Source organism: Manis pentadactyla, chromosome 12 (genome assembly GCF_030020395.1).
Source record: "Manis pentadactyla isolate mManPen7 chromosome 12, mManPen7.hap1, whole genome shotgun sequence".
Classification (NCBI taxonomy): Eukaryota; Metazoa; Chordata; class Mammalia; order Pholidota; family Manidae; genus Manis; species Manis pentadactyla.
This window is the reverse complement of record NC_080030.1, coordinates 56,064,789-56,088,842: the sequence shown is the minus strand read 5'-3', so window position 1 is coordinate 56,088,842 and position 24,054 is coordinate 56,064,789. Positions and strand designations below refer to the sequence as shown.

Sequence of the window (24,054 nt, the reverse complement as noted above, 5' to 3'; positions counted from 1 at the left end):
CATTTACCACACAAAAGAAGAAAACGATATTCATATTTTCAGACAATTGTTCTTTATGTTGCATAAACTTTGTTTAAATAATTCATAACTACATAATCAAGATCCCACACACAAACTACGGTAGATTTTGTCTGCACATACCAAAGGGATTTAAAATGTTTGGAGCCATATATTCAGAGTTGTTTCTTTTTCTTTCCAAATATTTTCATGTTCCTTGTATCACAAAACAGGTTTCAAGTTTAAAAACCAACAAAGAAAAAATGGAACACAGATTTTTGATAATAATAAACTGCCTAATACTTAGAACAACCCTCCCTCCCCATACTTTTTTGGTTCAGGATGGAACTGGTGTTAGCTATTTTTATTAGATCTTTTCAAATTCAGTGAGATAATATGAAATCTAAACAGGACATTATGGAAAAGATCTTACTTTCTGTTGACTATTCAAGGTATCAAAGGCATCTAGGCATCTAGGTAGACCTAATATCCCCAAGCAAGAGGGAAACTGAGTCAAATAAATAGCATTTTCCAAAGATATTTAAGAGATTCGCGAAAAATTATAATGTGAAGCTCTCACTTTCTTGACCCCCATTGTTTTTCTTCAAGGACATTTTGAATAAGGATTTAGGAAAGCTTAACATTCCTTTGCTGTAATAAAGAAAGGAACAAGATGACAGCCACTGGTGAGCTGATAATCAGGAAGCAGTTGTGGGCAGGAGAGAGGCAGCTTTTCCCATGTGTCCCACAGTGATATCGTAAGTCATCAATCTCCCTGGCAAAGATGGACAATCTCTGCTTTCTGTTTCCCTGGAGCACAGCCCGCATCTGTATCTATGCCATTCTGTTAGCTGCAGGAATAAAAGAAAGAAAAATGAGATTAGTACTTAACACACATAATTCATTATAATCAATTTTAATACAGTGTTCATAAATGTAAGCAGGAAAAAGGAAAACTGTCTTGCTATTATCTAGAGAATTTAATGATAATTACATGAGGAAAAAGGCATACTGGAAATTCACAGTATTCAACAAAAGGGATACACACAGAAGAGTTTTTCCAAGAATAGTCTGTCCATAGGCAGTAAAAAAGAAAATACACACACACACACACACACACATCAGGAAAACAGCAATGTGTGCATATTTCTACTTTCTAGTTAAGGTTACCCAAGGTTTCTCTCCTCTCTAATTCTACATATCCTTTCCTCACCACCTATACCTGCTAATTCCACAAGGGTGTGATTTTCATTTTAGACACATTTTGAGTATCTAAACACTACCCTAAAAATGCAAATCCAAAGCAGATTGCAGATTCAGTTAGCAACGGTCTTATTTTTAAAAATTGAATTTGTGAACTCCAAAGTGGTCAAAATATGTATGCTAGTCATCTCCTTATATTAAACAAGCTTATCTCCTTGAGATTAATGACCTATGAGAAGTTTTGTTTGCTGTCCAGATGATTGAGGAACCCAGGAAGGAATGCTGTTGGGGGAGGTCTTGGCAGGGGGGTTTGAGTACAAAACACAAAAAACACGCAAGAGGAGTAGGAAAATATTTAGAAAACTCAAAAACAACAGCTTGTGTTCATTCTCAGCTGGTTTGTAGTTAGCTTTCACTTTTCACCTCATTGAGACTGATGGCAAAAAAACAACACAGCAGACCCTGTGGTCTGCTCTGGTTACAGATGTTTTATTGTAATTCCATTGTTAAGAGAAACATGGGCCATTGTGGGTGAGATGTATGTTGATTAGGAAATAGAAATATGTAGCAATTAAAACAATCTGATCTGCACTTAAGAATAGACAAGTGCAACAGACTAGATTTATGAATTTGGATCCTCTGATATGATCCACATTTTCCAAGATTAAAAAAGAATAAAGACAAACAGAGAAACACCCTACAACATACAACTGCAGCCAAATACTTACATTTAAGAAAACATTGCATGTGTTACTGATATTTGAACTAGTGATTTCAGAGATAATGAGGCTCTAGAGCTCTTACTGAAATTCCCAGTGTAAGTCAGTGTTAGAACAAATCAGGGTAGTGCTGTGATTTCAGAGATAATGAGGCTCTAGAGCTCTTACTGAAATTCCCAGTGTAAGTCAGTGTTAGAACAAATCAGGGTAGTGCTGTTGTGGTTGACCCAGCAGAGAGGTGGCTGGGCCTCTGTCTGCAGGATTGACACAACAGCTGGGGGAAGGGTGAAGAGGGAACAGATGTGGAGATGTTAAAGAAGTAGGACCAACAGGACTTGGTCACCTACGGTTGGCTGGTAAAAAGGAAGATAAGGTTGAAGTGACAAAAGTGGGGAAATCATCAACCAAGAAAGGAGATAAGAAGTAGAACCAACTGGAGGGGAAATACGGGTTTCATTTTAAATGGTGAGTTTCTCAGGCTGCGGAATGTCCGAATGGAGATTCCCAGTACGTTATTGGTAGAAGAGGTTGCTGTGGGCTGGACTTACAGAAATAGAAAGCAATAGCATAGCATTTATTGTCACTTGAAGCTGTAGAAATAGATCTGTTCAGCTGGGAAAGCAAGTAAAGCTGAAAGGTAGGAGAATTGCAATAAAAGAGGAGGAACTTCTAAGGGATAGGGAAAGGGAATTTACCATGGATGGTCCCCAACTTATGTTGGTTCAATTTAGGATTTTTTGACTTTACAGTGGTGCAAAAGCAATAAGCGTTCAGTAGAAATACTGAATTTTGAATTTTTGTATTTTGTTCTTTTCCCAGCCAGCAACATATAGTACAATATCTCATGTGAAAGCTCCATCAGCCACGCAATCACAACGGTAAACAACCCATATACTTACAACCATTTTGTACCCATGAAGCCATTCTGTTTTTCACTTCCAGTACAGTATTCAATAAATTACGTGAGACACTGAACACTTTGTTATAAAATGGGCTTTTTGTTAGATGGCTTTGCCCAACTATAGACTAATGTAAGTGTGCTGAGCATGTTTAAGGTAGGCTGCGCTAAGCTTACCTTGTGGTGTTTGGTAGATTCAATGTATTAAATGCATTCTTGACACAATTTTTTAACTTGCAGTGGGTTTATTGTGACATAACCCCATCATAAGTTGAGGAAGATCTGTGTGCATTTAGGTGACTAAGTCATTGGCATAAATATCTTAAGAATAAACCCTCTAAAGAAGAGACATTGAGTTAATTGCAAAGATGGCTGGAAGGTATCCATACTGCAGTTCCACATCCAGTTCCACTGAGAAAAGGCCTTACAAGGACGATTGTGTTTGGAATCATTTACAAAATAGTTTAAAGATTGTCCTGGTATCAGAGAATATATCTGAATAGGCTAACTTTAAGACTTCATTTTAGGAGAGTGAAGGTCACCACGTTTCTGTGTAAAGATCTCGGATAATTCTGGAAATAAACAGAATGCCTTAGACCATAGTATTAAGCATACTTCAATTAGCTGGCGATCACAGAAAGTGGTGGAATGCTGAAATGGTTCAAGTAAGTGAAGTATATTCTAAATTACTTTAAATAGGTGAGAACCATAAATATTCAAGTTAGGAGGGCAGGGGCAATGAAGAGGAGAAGATTGGTGTCATCAATAGGGAGAGAGTAAGATAGAGGGAAATGTACAAAATAATCCAGCAATTTTTTTCATACTCCCTTAAGTAGAAACTAATTGACTGAATTTTTATGAACATATTCTGATGTATTAAAGAAGTTCTAGAACTACAAGCATACATGATGTGTAATAAATAAGTATAATATTGATTTACATTTGTATGTTAAAGTTCTCTGTAGATTTTAATTCTGCCTTACAACTCACCCATTTCCCCTGTCCTACACCCCCCAAAAAATCACTTTCCTCTCATATTCCCCAATTTTATCATCTATTCCCTTGATACATTTAGACTGTATGAAGTTACCTTGCTTACTTTTTGTTTATATGTTTGTTTCTACCCTACCCCTAAAAAGGAAAGCTCCGTGAAAAGGAGGGAATTTGTCAGTATTGCCCAATATTATCATCCTTTCTCGCCACAAACTACCTAACACATAGTACATGCTCAGTAGTGTTTAATGAAATGAATTAATCAAGTGATTTTTTTTTTAACCCTGTTGTTATCAAAGAGAACTTCCCTATCTGAAAGACTACCCCTCAGTGCTCCCTGTACCTTCATTTTCCTCTTGACATTCATTACCTGATATATTCTGTATTTCTGTATTGGCTTCTGTCCATCTCCCCTCATCAGCAAAAGCTCACTGGCAGTAGGCTGTGAGGGTCACTGCTCTGCGTATCCCCCGTGCCTGTTACGGAGCACGTTCTCAAAAGAAGTGCACAAGTAAGTGGATTTAAATCAATATCTGGATGAGACATACCAAGTTCTTGTCATGCATGCAGCACATTATTTTTCTCCTGCCTTCCTTGTGATTGAAATAGCAACATTATCACCCTCATTCTATGAATTCTAGTACACACACATGACTTAGGCATTTTCATACACCTGAGGAATAGTGTCAGTGACATTTGTGTCTGGTGTCCTCTTCCCTTGTCCTATGTTTCCCCCCTGCCCTCTCCCAACGCTCTTCGCCTGCTCACCGTTCAGGCACCCGCGGCCTCGTGCTGCCTCCTGGCTTCCAGAGCTTCCTGTCCAGGCAGGAGCCCCTACTCTGGACTTTTGCCTTCTTCTGTCATATTTTACCTCCCCATTTCTCAAGAAGAGAACAACTCTGACAGGCAACTCTGTGTTCCTACCTTAAAACCATCACATAATTTAATCCTCATGACAACTCCATGGACTAGCCTATTAACATCAGCCCTCATTATAAATAAGTAAACAAGCCCCAGTAATGTGAATCATTTGTAGAGACAATACAGTTTTTTAAAGGCCCAGTTTTAAGCCCAGGTATCTCTGACTTTCCACAATCCCCATTGTCAGTGTCCAAGACAACCTTAGGTAGCTGTAGCTACGACTGGCTGAATGTCCTCTTCCTCTTTGGGGGATGGGGAGGGAAATGTGCATTTCAACCTGGCATTGCCAGAGACCTTAAACCTTGACGCAAAGGAGGGCGTCTTTAATGGTGGGCTTTGTAGGCACTGCAGCAGATTTGTGAGACACAATCTTGAGCAGTGACACCTTTAAGCATCTCTCTTTTAATCTCACTGTGTAAGAAACCACCTTACAAGAAGCGTCTTGCCAGGCCTGGTGGAAAATAGAGCAGAAAGCACATAATGAATGATGTTGCTCTACCTCCGCAGCTGAGCCAAATAAGCTCCAGGCACATGATAGTCTATATAGAAAAAACTGGCCAATATAAGCTTTAGCATTTCCCAAATTATAAACATTTCCATTGCCTTTTATATCTCTTAACTATTTTTCTATTTGCTATAAAATACTAAATTTCAGAGTGAGGAAGAGGCCTCAGTGAGATCTAGCCAAACACTGTAAAATAATCAGCTCTGCTTTCCTTATTCATGAAGAGTCTTGTTTTATTGAAACATTTTTTTTTTCAGTAAGGCCTAATCAAAGATTTGTTGAACAACCCAAATATTAGTAGGTGCTAGGCCTAGTTTGTTTCCTCTCAGATTATGACAATTATTATTACTTGTTAAGAAGTGTCATTCTTAACCAGCTCTTTAAAGTCATAGATGCAAACTCCTTCAATAAAAAAACATAACTTCTGGGAGAGTGTTATGCAAGCACTACATGCTCAGAAGCTCTCAAGTGTCGCAATACACTTTTGAGGGAGGTTTTTTCTTTTTAACCCTTCATTTTACAAACCAGGAAACTGAGGCCCAGTGAGGTTAAGTAAATTGCCCAAGGTCACACAGCTAGTGAATGGCAAGACTGTGACTTGAACCTAAATATTCTGATAACATCAGAGTTCCAATTTTTTTTTAATTAAGGTGTCATTAATATACAATCTTATGAAGGTTTCATATGAGCAACATTGTGGTTTCAATATTCACCCATATTATCAAGTCCCCTAACACCAACCCCATTGCAATCACTGTCCATCAGCATAGTAAGATGCTACAGAGTCATTACTTGTCATCTCCATGCTATACTGCCTTCCCTGGAACCTTCCTATATTGTGAGTGCTAATTATAATGCCCCTTAATCCCCTTCTCCCTTTCCCCATCCGCCATTCCCCACCCTCCCCTTTGGTAACCGCTAGTACCTTCTTGGAGTCTGTGAGTCTGCTGCTGTTTTGTTCCTTCAGTTTTGCCTTGTTGTTATACTCCACAAATGAGTGAAGTCATTTGGTAGTTATCTATCTCCACCTGGCTTATTTCACTGAGCATAATACCCTCTAGCTCCATCTATGTTGTTGCAAATGGTAGGATTTTTCTTTGTATGGCTAAATAATACTCCATTGTGTATATGCACCACCTCCGCTTTATCCATTTGTTTACTGATGGACACTTAGGTTGCTTCCGTATCTTGGCTATTGTAAATAGCACTGCAATAGACATAGGGAGGCATATGACTTTTTGAATCAGGGATCTTGTTTCCTTTGGGTAAATTTCTAGGAGTGGAATTCCTGGGTCAAACTGTATTTATGTTTTTAGTTTTTTGAGGAACCTCTATATTGCTTTCCACAGTGGTGAAACTAATTTACATTCCCACCAGCAGTGTGGGAGGGTTCCCCTTTTCTCATCATCCTCCCCAGCATTTGTTGTTGTTTGTCTTTTGGATGTTGGCCATCCTAACTGGTGTGAGGTGATATCTCATTGTGGTTTTAATTTGCATTTCTCTGATGATTAGTGATATGGAGCATCTTTTCATGTGTCTGTTGGCCATCTGGATTCTTCTTTGGAGAGGTATCTGTTCAGATCCTGCACCCATTTTATAATCTGGTTATTCGTTTTTTGGGGTGTTCAGCCATGTGAGCTTTTTATATATTTTGGATGTTAACCCACTGTTGGATATATCATTTACAAATATATTCTCCCATACTGTAGGATGCCTTTTTGTTCTGCTGATGGTGTTCTTTGCTGTACAGAAGCTTTTTAGATTGATGTAGTCTCATTTGTTCATTTTTTATTTTGTTTCCCTTGCCCAAGGAGATGCATTCAGGAAAAAGTTGCTCATATTTATATTCAAGAGATTTTTACCTATGTTTTCTTCTATGCATTTTATGGTTTCATGACTTACATTCAGGTCTTTGGTCCATTTCGAGTTTATTTTTGTGTATGGAGTTAGACAATAATCCAGTTTCATTCTCTTACATGTAGTTGTCTAGTTATGCCAACACCATTTGCTGAAGAGGCTGTCATTTCCCCATTGTATATCTATGGCTCCTTTATCATATACTAATGGCCATATATGGTTTATGTGTGGGTTTATGTCTGGGCTCTCTCTGCTGTTCCATTGATCTATGGGTCTGTTCTTGTACCAGTACCAAATTATTTTGATTACTGCGGCTTTGTAGTAGAGCTTGAAGTTGGGAAGCATAATCCCCCCAGCTTTATTCTTCCTTCTCAGGATTCCTTTGGCTATATGGGGTCTTTTGTGATTCCATATGAATTGTAGAACTATTTCTCTAGTTTGTTGAAAAATGCCATTGGTATTTTGATAGGGATTGCATTGAATCTGTAGATTACTTTAGGCAGGATGGCCATTTTGACAATATTAATTCTTCCTATCCATGAGCACAGGTTGTATTTCCATTTATTGCTGTCTTCTTTAATTTCTCTTATAAGTGTCTTGTAGTTTTCAGTTTTCATGGTATAGGCCCTTCACCTCCTTGGCTAAGTTTATTCCTAGGTATTTTATTCTTTTTGATGTGATTGTGAATGGAGCTCTTTTCCTGACTTCTCTTTCTGCTAGTTCATCATTAGTATATAGGAATGCAACAGATTTCTGTGCATTGATTTTGTATCCTGCAACTTCGCTGAATTCAGTTATTAGTTCTAGTAGTTTTGGGTGGATTCTTTAGGGTACTTTTATGTACAATATCATGTCATCTGCAAACAGTGACAGTGTAACATTTTTCTTACCAATCTGGATGTCTTTTATTTCTTTGTGTTGTCTGATTGGTATGGCAAGGACCTCCAGTACTAAGTTGAATAAAAGTAGTGAGAGTGAGTATCCTTGTCTTGTTCCTGATCTTAGAGGAAAAGCTTTCAGCTTCTCACGGTTAAGTATAATGTTGGCTGTGGGTTTGTCATAAATGGCCTTTCTTGAGGTACTTGCCCTCTGTACCCACTTTGTTGAGAGTTTTTATCATGAATGAATGCTGAATTTTGTCAAATGCTTTTTCAGCATCTATTGAGATGATCATGTGATTTTTGTTCTTTTTGTTGATATGGTGGATGATGTTGATGGATTTTTGAATATTGTACCATCCTTGCCTCCCTGGAATTAAATCTCACTTGATCATGATGGGTGATATTTTTTATACATTTTTAATTTGTTTTGCTAATATTTTGTTGAGGATTTTTGCATTTATGTTCACCAGGAATATCAATCTGTAATTTTATTTTTTTGTGGTACCTTTGTCTGGTTTTGGTATTAGACTGATACTGGCCTCACAGAATTAGTTTGGAAGTATTCATCTTCTTCTACCTTTTGGAAAACTTTAAGAAGGTTGGGTATTAGGTCTTCTCTAAATGTCTGATAAAATTTAGCAGTGAAGCCATCTGAGGTAGATTTTTTATTACCAATTCAATTTCAGTGCTGATAATTGGTCTGTTCAGATTTTCTGTCTCTTCCTGGGTCAGTCTTGGAAAGATGTATTTTTCTAGAAAGTTGTCCATTTCTTCTAGATTATCCAATTTGTTACCATACAATTTTCATAGTATTCTCTAAGAATTCTTTGTATTTCTGTGGTGTCCACACTGATTTTTCCTTTCTCATTTCTGATTCTGTTTATGTGTATAGACTCTCTTTTTTTCTTGATAAGTCTGGCTAGAGGTTTATCTATTTTGTTTATTTTCTCAGAGAACAAGCTCTTGGTTTCATTCATTTTTTCTGTTGTTTTATTCTTCTCAGCTTTATTTATTTCTGCTCTGATTTTACTATGTCCCTCCTTTTACTCACCTCTTGGGCCTCATTTTTTCTTCTTTTTCTAATTTCATTAATTGTGAGTTTAGACTGTTCATCTGGGATTGTTCTTCTTTCCGGAGATTAGCCTGTATTGCTAAATACTTTCCTCTTAGAACTCTCTTCATTGCATCCCACCAATTTTGGGATGTTGAGTTGTTGTTTTCATTTGTTAGGGTTCCAAATCTGAACCACTACAGTTAGCAGTATACACATACTATTAATGTTAATTGATTAGCAAGCATTTGCCTTGTTCTCATAATTCATTTTATTTATAGCCCCATGTGTGTATTTTATTTATTGGTGGAAATACTGGGAGGATGGGAAGGGAGAAGATAGCATATGAAGCAATTCAGTAAATCTCCCAGCTTTCCAGCTCCTTAATTTCAGATAAGAACTTGCACAATCCTGTATATTTGCAAATGCAAAGGGTCCTCTCACCTGAGTAATTGGCTCACCACATTACCAACTGCCCTACTTTTAAAATGCATTTATCTGAAAGTGGCCAGTAAAGATGAAATCTCCTTAATGAGTCTAAGATAAAATTCAGAGTCACTCAGCTCTATAGAGACAGAAGGTAACTGCATCCAGGAACAGAGTCAGGGGAGAATGGTCGGATGAATTCACACACTTTGAACAAGAAACACATCTCAGCAATGAGACAGGGAATAGTCAGCTTTCTTCCCTAGAGAGACCTTGAATGACATTCTAATCGCTGCTCCATCCTGGTGGTGGAGAATAAGATTTATCTGGGACTATAAAGATGTGAACATTTGAAACTGCTGGGCTGGTTGCCATTGACACATGAGGCCAGCCAGGCAGCCCTTTAGTGCATCCGAATGGATTCCCTTCTAAGCACCCAGTGCTGTATTCAGAGTTGAGGGTTCCATGTGAGCAAACACAGATAAGGGCTTTCCCTCCAAGAGTTTAATAGTTTGTGTTGGAGACAGAATTTAATCAAATAATCGCACACATATCATTACAAATCCAAGTAAGTGCTATGAGGCAAAGAGACAAGGCTCTGTGAGAAAATCGAGCAAAGTCCTCATGGAAGAAGTGACAATTTAATAGAAACAAGAGCAGATGTTGGCCAAGGAGAAATAAACTACCAGGCATAGGGAACAGCATGTACAAAAGCCCTGTTGAAGTAAAGTCACCACTGGCTGAGAAGCATCTTTGGGCAAATTGGAAAAAAGGCACCACCTCCTGGAGATCCTTTGATTCTGTTAGACAATTGTCATAACTTAATGATTTTGTTAGAACAAGACACATTACTGTCACTTCCAGAAAAAGAGTTTATTCAACTTTACATTGTCCTGAATGTCAGTACACAACCACATGCTGCCCAGTGTCACAGTGACTAGTCACATTTGACCACTAAGCACATAAAACATGGCTAGTCTAAGTCAAGGTGTGTTATAAATACTAAATACACTCTGGATTTCAAATATTTAGTGTGAAAAAAAACAACACTAATTATTTTTATATTTTTTTATTACATGTTGAAATGGCACTATTTGGATATATTTCAGATACAATATTTTATTGTTTTCACTTTCTTCTTTTTACTTTTTTTTTTAACATAGCTATAAAAAATTTAAAATTACACATGAGGCTCACATCTGTGGCTTGCATGACATTTCTGGAATAGGACAATATTGGCACCCCCTTCGATGGGGTGGCCTTTGCACTGCACGACCTGGCAAACCAAAGTATGTGCCCTGGGTGGTAGGAACGGGCATGGTGAGCAAGGGGAAATGAAAGAGACTGGTGTCATTGCGGCACACAGGGCAAGGAGGAGAGCAGATCAGGAGAAGACGAGGCCAGGCCCAGCTGAATCCTGTCTTCTAAGCCAGGGAAATTCAATGACATTCATCTCTTGCTTCACGGTCACGGGCACTTCCCTTGCTTTGAAGTTTGTCTAATCAATGACTTACTTTTAATGCATTTACTGAGCACCTTCTGTGTGCTGGCCACTGTGCTGGGAGCTATAGATGCAAAGATGAAACAGATCATCTCTCCTGATAAGGGGCCTATGGTATGTGGGAGTCCTAGGCAAGTCAGGGGACCACTCAATGCAGGGTGGTAAATCCTATGATGGCGTGAGACGTACATGAGAAACCAGTGTGTGCTGTTGATGACAGAGAGGCTGGCAAGCGAATATGGAGAAAGAAAGACCTGCACATACCTCCTAAGAAAAGGCAGAGGGCAGCACGCTGGGTGGGTGTGGTCACGAAAGAAAGGACCTACCTAGCCACCAATCCTGGAGACCACTCAGTATCCACAGGCGGATGCTTCTTTTCAGGAGGAGGTGTACACAGTTCTCTTTAGCATTCTGGATGAGCACACTGTATGTCTCTTCTCATATCTTCTTATCAGATAAGAAAACAAACCAGTAACTTTTGGAATTCAGCAAAAAGAGGTTAGTCAACCACATATGAAACACACCTAAGTATATGCAAGATACTGTGCTAGGTCATAATAGTTTTTTTGGTTTTTTGGGTGTTTTTTTCTTGGTATCATTAATATACAATTACATGAGCAACATTATGGTTACTAGACTCCCCCCATTATCAAGTGCCCACCACATACCCTGTTACAGTCACTGTCCATCAGTGTAGTAAGATGCTATAGAATCACTATTTGTCTTCTCTGTGTTGTACTGCCTTCCCCGTGCCACCCCTCTACTTTATGTATGCTAATCATAATGTCCCTTTTCCCCCCTTATCCTTCCCTACCCACCCTTCCTCCCCAGTCCCTTTCCCTTTGGTACCTGTTAGTCCATTCTTGGGTTCTGTGATTCTGCTGCTGTTTTGTTCCTTCAGTTTTTCCTTTGTTCTTACTCCACAGATGAGTGAAATCATTTGGTATTTCTCTTTCTCCGCTTGGCTTATTTCAGTCAGCATAATACCCTCTAGTTCCATCCATGTTGTTGCAAATGGTAGGATTTGTTTTCTTCTTATGGCTGAATAATATTCCATTGTGAATATGTACCACATCTTCTTTATCCATTCATCTACTGATGGACACTTAGGTTGCTTCCAATTCTTGGCTATTGTAAATAGTGCTGCGATAAACATAGGGGTGCATCTGTCTTTTTCAAACTGGAGTGCTGCATTCTTAGGGTAAATTCCTAGGAGTGGAATTCCTGGGTCAAATGGTCAGTCTATTTTGAGCATTTTGAGGAACCTCCATACTGCTTCCACAGTGGCTGAACTAATTTACATTCCCACCAGCAGTGTAGGAGGGTTCCCCTTTCTCCACAACCTCGCCAACATTTGTTGTTGTCTTTTGGATGGTGGCCATCCTAACTGGTGTGAGGTGATATAGGTCATAATAGTTTTATTAGCTCATTTCACCACCTTACAAACCTCATGAGATGGGTGGAATTGCACTTATTTTACAAGTGGGAAAATTCATTTACATCACCAAACCTGCTAGTAGATGGCAGAGAAGATGCTACAGGGATGCAGGAGAGAGAAGTTTCTGTAACAACTGTGTGCATGAAGATGCGCCTCAGTCTTCAAAAAGCATTGCAGGCAGACCCTGTGCAGCCTGAAGCCCCTCTCCTGGAGAGGACCTCATCACTGGGAGCTGAAGTGAGGCACAGAGGGGGCCCAGGAAGGAACAGGGAGGCTGGCAAGGCAGCTGTTGCCTGGTTCTGACACAGGCAAAGTGAGCTCTTTACCCATGAGAGGCAATGTGTTCAACAGGAAGGATAGCAGACTTGGAACTAGACCAGTATGTTGGATTCTGGGTTTTATATTTATTTGTTTTTTGGTCTCAATAAAGTCATAACAGCTTTTTGGAAATGTTTCTTGATCCATAAAATGAGAGGTTCATATTGGTTATCCCTACTACCTCAAAAAATCTACAATCCACAAATAAGCACAACAAAACAGAAGCTGTGACACTAAGAAGAAGCTATAGTTCTGGACTCAGGTTCTGTCTCTCAAACAATGCACTTTGTTGTTTAATATTTAATTATTTTTGAAATTTGAAACACACCTTCATTTTCTCAAAATCCCTAAGAAATTAGTGATAAATTATACAGAAATTAATTTTCAAAAACAAATAAAACTAATTTAAAAATAAGGAGAATTGAGTTATGGGCCCAGTAAACACATTAATCCCTTGTGTGATCTTGAACAGACACTTGTCACCCTTTCCATTTCCCCATGCGACAAATGGGAATCATATTAGACTCTAATGAGATAATGAAGGAAATGTTCTAAAGCATATGAAGTTTGGTACAAATATATGACATACTATTGCTTTTTTAACTGTTAATTTATCATATTGAAGTATCCAGATTTAATGTGGGTAACAGGCACAATGTATGCTCAATGCATAAGACCAGCTCCTGTAGGCCCTTCAAGCCTCACACCACTGCTATGAGGTAGCTGTTATGATTGTCCCATTTTACACTCAGGGAACAGGAACACGAAGAAGCTCAATGAACCTGCCCCAGCGCACATGGCTGCCAAGTGGCCTGGCACAGCTTCAAACCCAGTCAGTGGGTTCCTCCCCATGACTCTACGTTGCCTCTCAATCCATACGGCTTATAGCTCCAGGTACTCAAGCTTCACTTGTTAGGAAAAAGAAGAGATTCTAAAAATGAACTAGAACATTGGAAATTATACTTTTTAAGTATTCATCAAAATGGAAAGTAGCAAGATCCTTATTTCTACGTATTGTTGACTTGAAGTGGGGATCATTTTAAGATATCCAAGGTGACTCATTTCTTCTCCCTTCACAGATCAGTATGTCTGATTTTAAAAGCATAAAACGGTGTACAAAATTGCTTTAAAGCTTGTTTCTTACCAAAGACCTCAATCAGATGGTGTTATTGTAACACATTAACTGACTAATGCCTATGCCTTGAGACAGCTTCTGGTATTGCCTCAGAAGGGAGCACCCGGCTCCCTCCACCCCACCCAGTGAGAGGTATCTGGTAGAGGCAGAGGTGTGTCCACACACAGACCAATCTGCAGCCAGGGATGGCTTGAACAAACAGGGGCCGGAGTAGGCTGACGTCAACTACGGGGTTGGCACGTCAGCCCGGTGGGCTAATCTGCTCGGGCAGATAACCTTTGCTACAGGGAGCACCTGTGCCAACGTCCAGACTGGGCCACCCTGAGCTGCACTCATGTAGCCTCTCTAGATTTTTTTTTTTTTTTCAGTATCCTGCAGTAACCTTACTAGAATCCAGATGGGAGCATAGCACCCGGGTCCAGATACAGACTCTGGAGCCAAGCTGGCTGGTGGGGAGCCTGGCTCTGCCCTGCCCCAGCTGTGTGACCTTGAATAGGTCCCCCGACTCTCTGTGCCTCAGTTCCTTCCTCTGCAAACTGTGGATGACAGCACCCCCCTCAGTGGGTGTTGTGAGGATTAAACGGGTGAACAGGTGTCAGGCCCTTAGAACACTGGCAGAAGCACAGCAAGCCCGAGCTGCTGTTATCATGCAGAGCATTTCAGGACCTGCCACCCCCAAGGCCAATTTTCCACAGTCATCATCCTAAGATGACACACTATATGGTAATTTGCTTACTGAGATATTCACATAACATAAAATTCACCATTTCCAACTAGACCATTCAGTGTTTGTGGTATATTTGCTATGCTGTGCATATCTACTCCAGGATGTTTTTCACCATATCAAAAAAAACCCTGCCCAACAGCAGTCACTTCCCCTTCCCCCAGCCCAATCCTCTCACACCCACAAATCCACTCTCTGCCTCTGCAGATCTGCCTATTGGGGACATTTCCCATAAATAAAATCTTCAAATATGTGGCCTTTTGTGAAGATGAAACACTATAAAAGAAGCTTTTACACCTCAGAAGTGAAATAACAGGACCCCCTCCCCCAGAAAAATAATAGAGTGTCAGCTGCATTTGCTCGCAGTTACAGCCTCTCAGTGGGCTGCCAAGAGGGGGCTCAGCTTGATCTGGAGTTTGAGCCGGTTTAAGCTTTGAAGCTCATTTTCCACCCCACATCACGCGACAGAGATGCAGGGCAGCAGGCCTACTATTCCACCGTCCATCCTTCTTCCCCAGTTTGCCTACAAAGATCAGCTCTCATTACCAACCAATTATCTCCCCTGGCAGGAGGCTTACGCCTCCAGAGCTGACCTATAGGAGGAGACTTAAGACAAAGCTTCACAAAATGACAAACACTTCCCCAAGCTCACAGAAACCCCAGGCTAGGAACCCCCTTGGGCTTAAGTCACACCAGCAGTGGCTCTTGCTTTAAAATACACTAAGGCTGTCCTTTGGCCTGCGGGGTACTGTTTAATTGCTTAAGGGGAAGAGAATCCCAACGTTGCTCTTAGAAACAAATAATGCAGAATAAAGGATGTCTCATACTCCTTCCGAGTTTGAGAAGAAAACTGGTACATTTTACTGGTTTCTCAAATCCTTGAGATCTTGCGGCAGACACTGCTGGCAGAGCATCACAGGACAGAGGGGAGGAAATGCGACTGGCATGCCCAGCCACGAGCTCACAGAAGAAGCATCACCCGCTGGGCTCCGGGTCTAACAGGAACTGCTGGGCTACTTCTATTTCGCTGTCCTGAACTTTCTCAAACATAAAACAATGATGATCCAAAACCCCTCCCGCCCCAAGAACCTACCAGAGTTCTCTCACTCACTAATTACTGTGGGAATGTAGCACCAACATGCGGTCTCTCTGGGCTAAGCCCTTCCACACAGTCAAGACTGACGTCCAAGGGAGGGAAAGTTAAGTGGTAACTTTGGCCTCCTGAGCTCTGCTCATCTGTAAGGGGTTTGAGAATTGAATTTAAAAACTCCAGAATGCCACTGGTGCTCAGTCAAATGAGGATATGATTAAAATGGAAAGGATTTTATCAAATCATGGTGGGAATAGAGAACAAAGCTGTACTCATCACCCCTGCCTTTTCATTGTTGTTACTGGGGTAGCGTATTCTAACATCTCTTTGGGAAAACCAGCATCCTTCTGAAGATGTTAAGCCCCAAGCTGGCTGATGGTCAAGCAGCAGGAAGGAGCATGGCACATAAGCTGTGAAACTCCTCTCTGAGTAACAGAGAGCTAATCACATAAGGGGCCTAGGGCTGGGCCCCATTGTCAGGGCTCACTTACTGCCTTTCCCTGGTGGGTGACATGGTAAAGGTTGCTTTGTTACCCGAGTGGACCCTGCCTTGTGTGCCAGCAGCCAAGAGTCCCACAGCCTGTGTGGTTCCTCTGATGATGTGATTCCTCAGGATGACTGGGATTTCTTTCTTCCACATCAGCCCTTTTTATCAAAGGCCCCGGTGATGACCTCTGGACATTCATTTCTTCGCTGTCCCAAGGCTCTCAGTAGTGGTAAGGTCACATTACATTCTGGCCCAGGCAGAAGAGGTGTAAAAGGTCCCCCGTGTGTACTGCATCTACTTCTAAGGCTGGGAGCTAGCCCCTTTCGTAACGTTTCTGGAACTGAGACTCCAAAGCACACTATAAAAACTCAGGAACAGATCTGTAAATCCCACACGTGTTTAAACTACCTTTTGGGATTAAGTGCAGCTGGCATATCCAATTTATAACTGGTGACCTACATCAGTAGAACTCATGACTTAAAAGCAAAGCCTAATCCATTTGGGCTTCTTTTCTATCCCCAAGATTTTTCACATGGTTTTGTTTCCCAATCCATTTGAGCAAAACAAGATCAGCTTTCACTGTAGTCAAAATATTTTGCAGGAGCTGACAAAAAATTCTCATCATGAGGCAGATAAGAGGATATACATGATGTCAAAACAAGGTCAAGCAAACTTGAATTTAAACAAATAGTTCTCAGGGGGATGTTTTGAACATCCCTTCCCTTTAATTGTAAGAAACACAGTTTTTAATTTTGTTAGCATTCTCTTACTGCAAATGCTCAAAAATGAAAATCTCACTCTTCGCTTATGTTTGTAAGCTTATCTCTTAGGAGCAGCCCAGGTGGTCTGGGGAAAGTGTTGATCATTTCCAGAGTAAAAGGAATTAGAGAAGAAATGCACCCCTGGTCTAGGGTCAGTCCGTCACCAGTATTTACTGAGTTCCCACTGCCTGACACCCAATTTGCCATCTGCGGGGAGGCTGCAGCCGCTGGAAACAAAACACAAAGGTTCTCCTTGAGTCCCGTAAGGACATGGCTGCGGGTGGGTGTTGTCATTTACACTGAAGCAGGTGCTTGGAATTTTATGTAAACTGTTCTCTGCTTTTCAAAGAATCCGGGTGATTACTTTTACTGAGTATCAGATGAGAATTGTCAACAATCCTACAGTAAAGGTCAAAAGAGGAAAAGTGTGAGGCACCAAATTGCCTTTTAATGTGGTATTCATGATTGCTACTTACGAATTCCTTAATCAGTATTATCCCTCTCTGGGAGAAAAAGGGCCTCTGTTAATGTTACTTGCAAGTTCTGGAGTGATTTGGTTTCATTTTAAGAGTACTTACAAGTGGGGCAGCATTTATAATCCAAAACTAGGCTAAATACTTGCACTCACGTTTTTCTGCTGAGAACACAGATGCTGCCTTTCATTTTTAAAAGCAAAGAGTGAATTAAGAATGGACAACTAATCAGACATCTAATACAAGTGAGACTTGATACATCTATTTAGACCAGCGTTTATCAACTTTGAAACTATTATTATTAGGGGCCAGATAATTCTTTGAAGAGAACTCCCCTGTGCACTGTAGCTTCAGATCTCACCTGAAGACTTTTCTGAGTATTTCCTCTGGAAAGAGCTCTGCTTCTCTTTAAGACCCCTTGAAATCTTTGCATTGACCTGAACTGAATCATTGCTTTGCCTTTGAATTCTCCTCCCATTATTCCGATGAGTTTGTTTAGTCACAGTTACACCTAAAGGACAAATTCCCTAAGAACTTATTTTTCCCCTTTATACCCTACAGTTTGGTTATAGGACTCCCAATAATGTTTCAAATAATGCTTGCTAAAATATGATTACATATACAATTTTTAAAAATGGATTGTGATAAACCCAGATATAAATAGGCCAGTCATGGAAACAATAGCTCACTTAGTTGGTAAAGTGTTATGGTTAGTTTTATGTGTCAAAATTGAATAGCTACAGAAAGTCCAGATACTTGGCCAGACATTATTCTGCATGTTTCTGTGAGGGGGGTTGGAAAAGAGATTAATATTTAAATAGGTGTACTGATTAAAGTCAATTTCCCTCCATGTGGGTGGGCCTCATCCAATCAGCTGAAGGCCTGAATAGAATAAAAGTCTGACTTTCAGGTTACAGAGAATTCTCCTACCTGACAGCCTTTAAACGTATCAGCTTTGCAGACTGAAGACCTGCCAGGCTTCATAATAGTATAGGCCAATTCCTAATAACAAATAAATGAATAAATGAATAAAATATCAAGGTATATATCCTATTGGTTCTGTTTCTCTAGAGAATCCTGAGTAACACACAAAGGAAACTAAAGAATTGTTAATAGCTATTACAGGGTCCTGTCTGAGCATGAGAGATCTGTCAACCTAACCAGGCCCTGAGGAAGGAGTAACAGAAACAGAATGTATGGATGGCCAACCTCAGCTTCCTAGGCCAGGAGAGGCTGCCTCCATTACAGGAAGGAAAACAACACACAGTTCTAGAGGCCACACACATAGCTACGGGGGCAGCGATAGACTCAGGTTTTATGGAACTTGAAGCTTAGACTATTGTGTATGGTGGGAGTGGGTACTTTTTAAGAAAGAATATGAAACTACAAAATTTGTCACAACTATAATAATCCAGATAAACACATTTGAGTACCTTTCACAGCCTTGCAAAGAGTTCATCTAAGTGATGGGCTCTGGAGTTTTAGGTTTCATTCACTTCGTGATAACACCAGTTCTGCACAGGAAAATTCAGCTGAGTGACCCAGAATCCTTTCACTGAAGATCCTGGTTCAATGCTTACCCAACTTCAAGAGTGCTGAGGAAGAAAGAAAGACAGAAGGGAGAATGAGGGCTGCTGACGAATTTTGACAGCTAACTTTTGAAATTATTTCTAGACTTAACATGAAGTAGCAGATGCCCTCCTAAAATAAAAACAAGTCACAAGTAAAAAGGATATATGTATTTTTACCAAGAAAAAAAATTCCCTCAATAAATAAAATATGGTTAGTAGATACAAATGAAATGGCAGCTGCTTACAATCCTGGAAGATTGTCAATTTCCAGTCAAAGAAAGGCTAGGGGCATATAGAGTATCTGCATCCCAAATGTGAGACAAGGGCACCAAAATTGGCTCTTTTTCAAGCTACTCAAGCAAACATAAACATTTATGCTCTGTATGTGTTGATAAATGCAAGCTGGGGTACAGAATATTTCTTGTTTTTAATGCTTGCAATGAGCAGAATGGACTGGTTTTCTAGAAAGTATTGAGAACTAAAAAATTTTATGTTTATGCAAAAAAAAAGGCAGTTTGAATGTTTGGTTTACCTGAGAGAGGGGGTTAATTTTGGTTAAAATTAACCATATTTCTTTTGAATTTTACTTAAACTATGGTGGGAAAATAGCTATTTTGTTCTGTGCTACAGCGATATGGATTCCATTTCTTCATTTCCATCATCAGAATCTTAATTGATGAATGAAGTATTCACTATGATCAAAACTAGTCACAGCTCTTGTCTTTATTCCTGTCAGAGATGAGTTGTTCTGGAGCAGCTGGAACTGACAACGTTGCTTATTCCAAGGGACCTGGTTTCCCTGTTCTTGCTGATCAGCTAGAACAGGACTGAAGATTACCAGGTCCTCATCTCATCTGCCATTGACCATCATAGTCTCGGTTACCAAAAGAAGTGCAGGCATGTCCTTCTTCTCCCCAGGAGAATGTAAAGATGGTGGACACTATGTTGGGAAAGATGATACCATTAACGAGTGATATGTTTATCTTTGTTGAAAACCTACTGGGATAAGCATGGTGAGCACTGAATTGGTGAATTCTCCTAAGGAGAATTGCTCCTAAGGAGAAATTCAGGATATATACAGAGTTAGGTTGCTGTGAGCCTCTGGTCACATATTCATTAACCGATCAATATATAATCTTGTTTCATGCATGTATTTGTTTATAAATAAGATGCCTTCTTTATGTATGGTTGACTCATTAACACTGAACTCACAGTCAGCAGCGCTGTAACTCATGACTGAGTAGAGCTTATCTAAAACATGTATTTTCTCTGTAAGCCTTCTTGTACTTCGAAATGCTAGACAGCACTACACCATCAAGTTTGGGGACTGTTTTAAGCAGCAAAATCATCAACGAAAAGCACAAAAATTCAAAAAATGGCAATTAACAGATCATTGCAAAGAACACTTGTTTACAACATGACAGCTGAAATAAGAAAGCAGAATGTCACCCTGTTCTTCTTCCGTTGAGAATGTGTATAATGGATGACTCCAATTTGTCACCACCCTGCATGTGCCCATCAGGGACAGTGAAAACACTGTGAGTGTTAATTTGGGGGTTACAAATAAATTTTGGTGAGTAGGTGAATTCTCAAATACAGCATCCCTAAGTGAGGATTAACTATAAATGTGTATGTATTTATAAAATAGGTGTCATCACTTTATAGTTAGATTGTGAATCAGTCAATATTTATTGTTGCCTATTATTGGCTACAGAGTTCTGTGGTAGTTGCTCAAAGACTTCAAAAAATATATGTAAAACATTATGTCAAATGTACATATGTATGTAAAATGGCAAAGCCAGGAGAAGGACAATGGTTGACTGAGTGATAGAGATAATACATGATATATAAAAGGTACACAGACTTCATTTCCTATTACAGATATTTCATGAATTATTTTCTCCGTAGACTTGGGAGGGAAAAATAAATTAAGAGTTTAGATCTTCACTGTTCAATTATGGTAGATGCTAGCCACATGTGGCTACTTAAATTTAAATAAAATCAGTTAAAAATTCAGTTCTTCAATCCCACAAGCCACATTTCAAGTACTTTATAGTAACATGTGGCTAGTGGTTACTGTACTGGACAGTGTAGATATAAAACATTTCCATCAATACAGAGAGTTCTACTGGACAGTGTTGATTTAGAGTCTCTAATTTATATGTGTGCAAACCAATGAGGAAAAATCACAAAAGGCAAAATATTTCCCTTTGGGAATTCTTAAAGCTATAAATTATATGGAATATTTTAGATTTTTAGACTTACACATTTTGAAGGGGAGAGTTTTAAGCTTGTAATTTGTTGTATGCCAACAGCCTATAAACACCACAACCTTTCCACAAGGTCTTTAGATAATAATGAAATATCTACAATAAATAGCCATCTCCAGACACTGTACTCAATGAAGGTTTAGTACACATCAGAAATAAACATATTCCATTTTTTAACTGTTTCTCCCTCCTTTGTTGGCTAATTCTCTTGGAGAGGCACTAAAAGTTTCCCCTGTCCTGTATGAACCCTACAGAATGAAGCAGAAGACAGAAGTTTGATCACAATTCTGTCAATCACTTACTATGTAAACTTTATAATACAAGGATCAAGAACCTGGGTATGAGCTGTGCCGTCACTCACTTCTCTGGAGCTGCCCAATTGTCCCAGAAATCTGTCCAAATGTCGTTTCACTCACTCAGGGTCTCTGGGAACCTGGGTAGCTTCTCTGACCCAGATGCCCCCAGCTCTCTGCACCGCAGCCAGTCTGTGAGGGCGTTGGGGGGAGTTCCCATGGGACCCTCTGTGCTTGGGCTTTAACAGGAAGAAAGGCACAGATACCTACTCAATCTTCAGAACCCCAAAAAGGAAAGAGTACTCCATAATGTTACAGTTCACATCCCCCCTTTCATTTCCAAGCTCTCTTTTCACTCCCATCCCAGCTTAGGCAGTATTTCTCCTGTCTGCGGGAAATGGAGAAAGAAACAACTCCAGGTTGACACAACAGTGTACTCAAGATAACTTTCTATCTTGTACTTGGATCTGCAGCTTTTAAGTTTAAAAGATCAAGAACTCGTGGTCTTGCTCTCAGGACATTCCCGACAGCCTCCCCGCATCTTCCAGCCCAAAAGGGGTATGGTCACAGGAAGAAAAGAGTATCCAGGTTGATTTCTCAACTTCATTATCTGACCACAGCACCATCCTGAAGAGTGAATGTAAAAGATTAGTTATCCATTTTACCTGACCCAGTATGTCAGCTTGTCCCAGTATCCACCCCATTATCATGTAGCCATAAAGGATATAAAGAAGGAACTGACTTGGAGCCAGAAATGCATTTGATCAGATCAACATCATATATAGCCCTGTGGTCGAGCAGTGGGCCCTGGAATAGCTCTTTCATGCCCTGGTCTATATTATATTTCTTTTTGAAAAGATGACGTGGTTTAGTCCTGAACTTCTAAATTTACATTCAGAGATTGCTTAGGAAAAGAAATTAGAAAAATGGAGATAATACTCCCTGAAACTTGTGAAATGTTCCTGTCTTCCACCCCCTGCTTTAAAAAATAATCTGACACACCAAAGAGTTCATTTTTTTTTCTTAAGCTCCGTCATTCAAGGAATGTTGCCAACCTCTGATAGATTAAATTTTTGGAAAGAAATAATACAGATTCCATATGTGATTAAACTAAAACATATTAAGTCGGGAACTCAAGGAACCTGCTTCAACTAGTACTAGGAATTGAACATACTGCCTTAGAAACAAATGTTCTTCAAAAGAAAGAAAAACACATAAAAGATTTTATATTAAGTCCTGAGTGTGCAATTTTTCTGAATATGCAATTTTTTTGTTATGAAAAATGCTTTTCAGCACCACTAACATTTTCCAGTGACTGAATACAATTGCACCATTGCCTGCCCTTACCTAAAACATGAAAAGTGATTTTCATTCAAAACTATAAGACAGCACACAGAGTAGGAAAATATGAAATGTAACAATAGTAACATTTTGATTTTGCTGGTTTCTGGTAAGAGACTCCAAGGATGAACTCCATCTCCAGGTATTATATTTCACAGGAAACAATAAATTGAGGTTTGATCAGTAGTTTCATGGGTGAGATGGTCCAATTCTTCATATCACTCATTTGTGATTTACAGATGGGCAGAGTTCAATCTGGGTGTGACAATACTGTCAAAGGAGGAAAAGATGCAGTCTTCCCAAAATATGATTGTTATGTTCATGTGTGTGCATACACATATGAGTGCATGTGTGCGGCTCAGCAGTTGGCCCAGAAAGACGTTTTCATGTGCTTCTTTTTCTCTCGGCCTCTGACTGTGTAGCATTGGAGTCATGATCTTCGAGGGACATTCAGCCTCTGAGCCTGCAGTGACCACTGTGTGAGGGACAGGGAACGCGGGTGAGCTCTGCTCTCTTCCTGTACCGGCTCCTGAGAGCAGATCTCATTTCTATTTGTGTCACTTTACAGGAGCCCACCTTGCATCCTCTAAAGTAGGGTCTTCATGCTTATTATGGAGGATTTTCTTTCCAGGAATGTATAAAGCATTATAGTAAAAAGCAGGCATAATGGGAGGTAATTATACAACTTGTACAAGTCTCATATGTACCCAGCATATTTACCTACCGTACATACTAGCATAGTTCACACTTATAACATAGCATTTCTCACTCCCCTCGTCTATGTGACAAAATTACTTTTAAGGCAAATGTGAAATAAAATAAATAATAATAGATAGAAAATAAATGCGGTTTTTGTAAGAAAACACATATACAAGAAGTACCAGAAGAGGTAAACAGTGGTTGCTTGTAGAAGCTGGGATTGTGGGTGTTTAAATGTTTCTTTGTTTTTCTGTTTTCTGATTCGTTTTATAATGAAGAAAAATCTAAGTTACTTTAAAATAACATTAGAAAACTGTGTCTCTAAAAAAGGAAAAGAAATGCAGTTACATTTTTCTTCTACTCAACTTTATATATATAATCATGACAATAAAAACTAATATGAAGTGATTTTAATAAAGCTGAAACGTCCACAAAAGTTAAAATTTAGCTGATTTCTAAATCATACCCTTAATTTCATGTTTTATTGTCTTCATTTTTTTCC

At 39.6% G+C, this 24,054-nt stretch overlaps 1 long non-coding RNA gene across 1 annotated transcript; it reads right to left on the bottom strand.

The window, feature by feature from the left end:
- Positions 1–723: 723 nt before the first annotated feature.
- Positions 724–21,812, bottom strand: LOC118921748 (uncharacterized). The gene is made up of 3 exons (XR_008992758.1): positions 21,581–21,812; positions 18,812–18,973; positions 724–848 (listed from the first exon to the last, which is right to left on the bottom strand). It is a non-coding gene; the product is annotated as an uncharacterized LOC118921748 (long non-coding RNA).
- Positions 21,813–24,054: the final 2,242 nt, after the last annotated feature.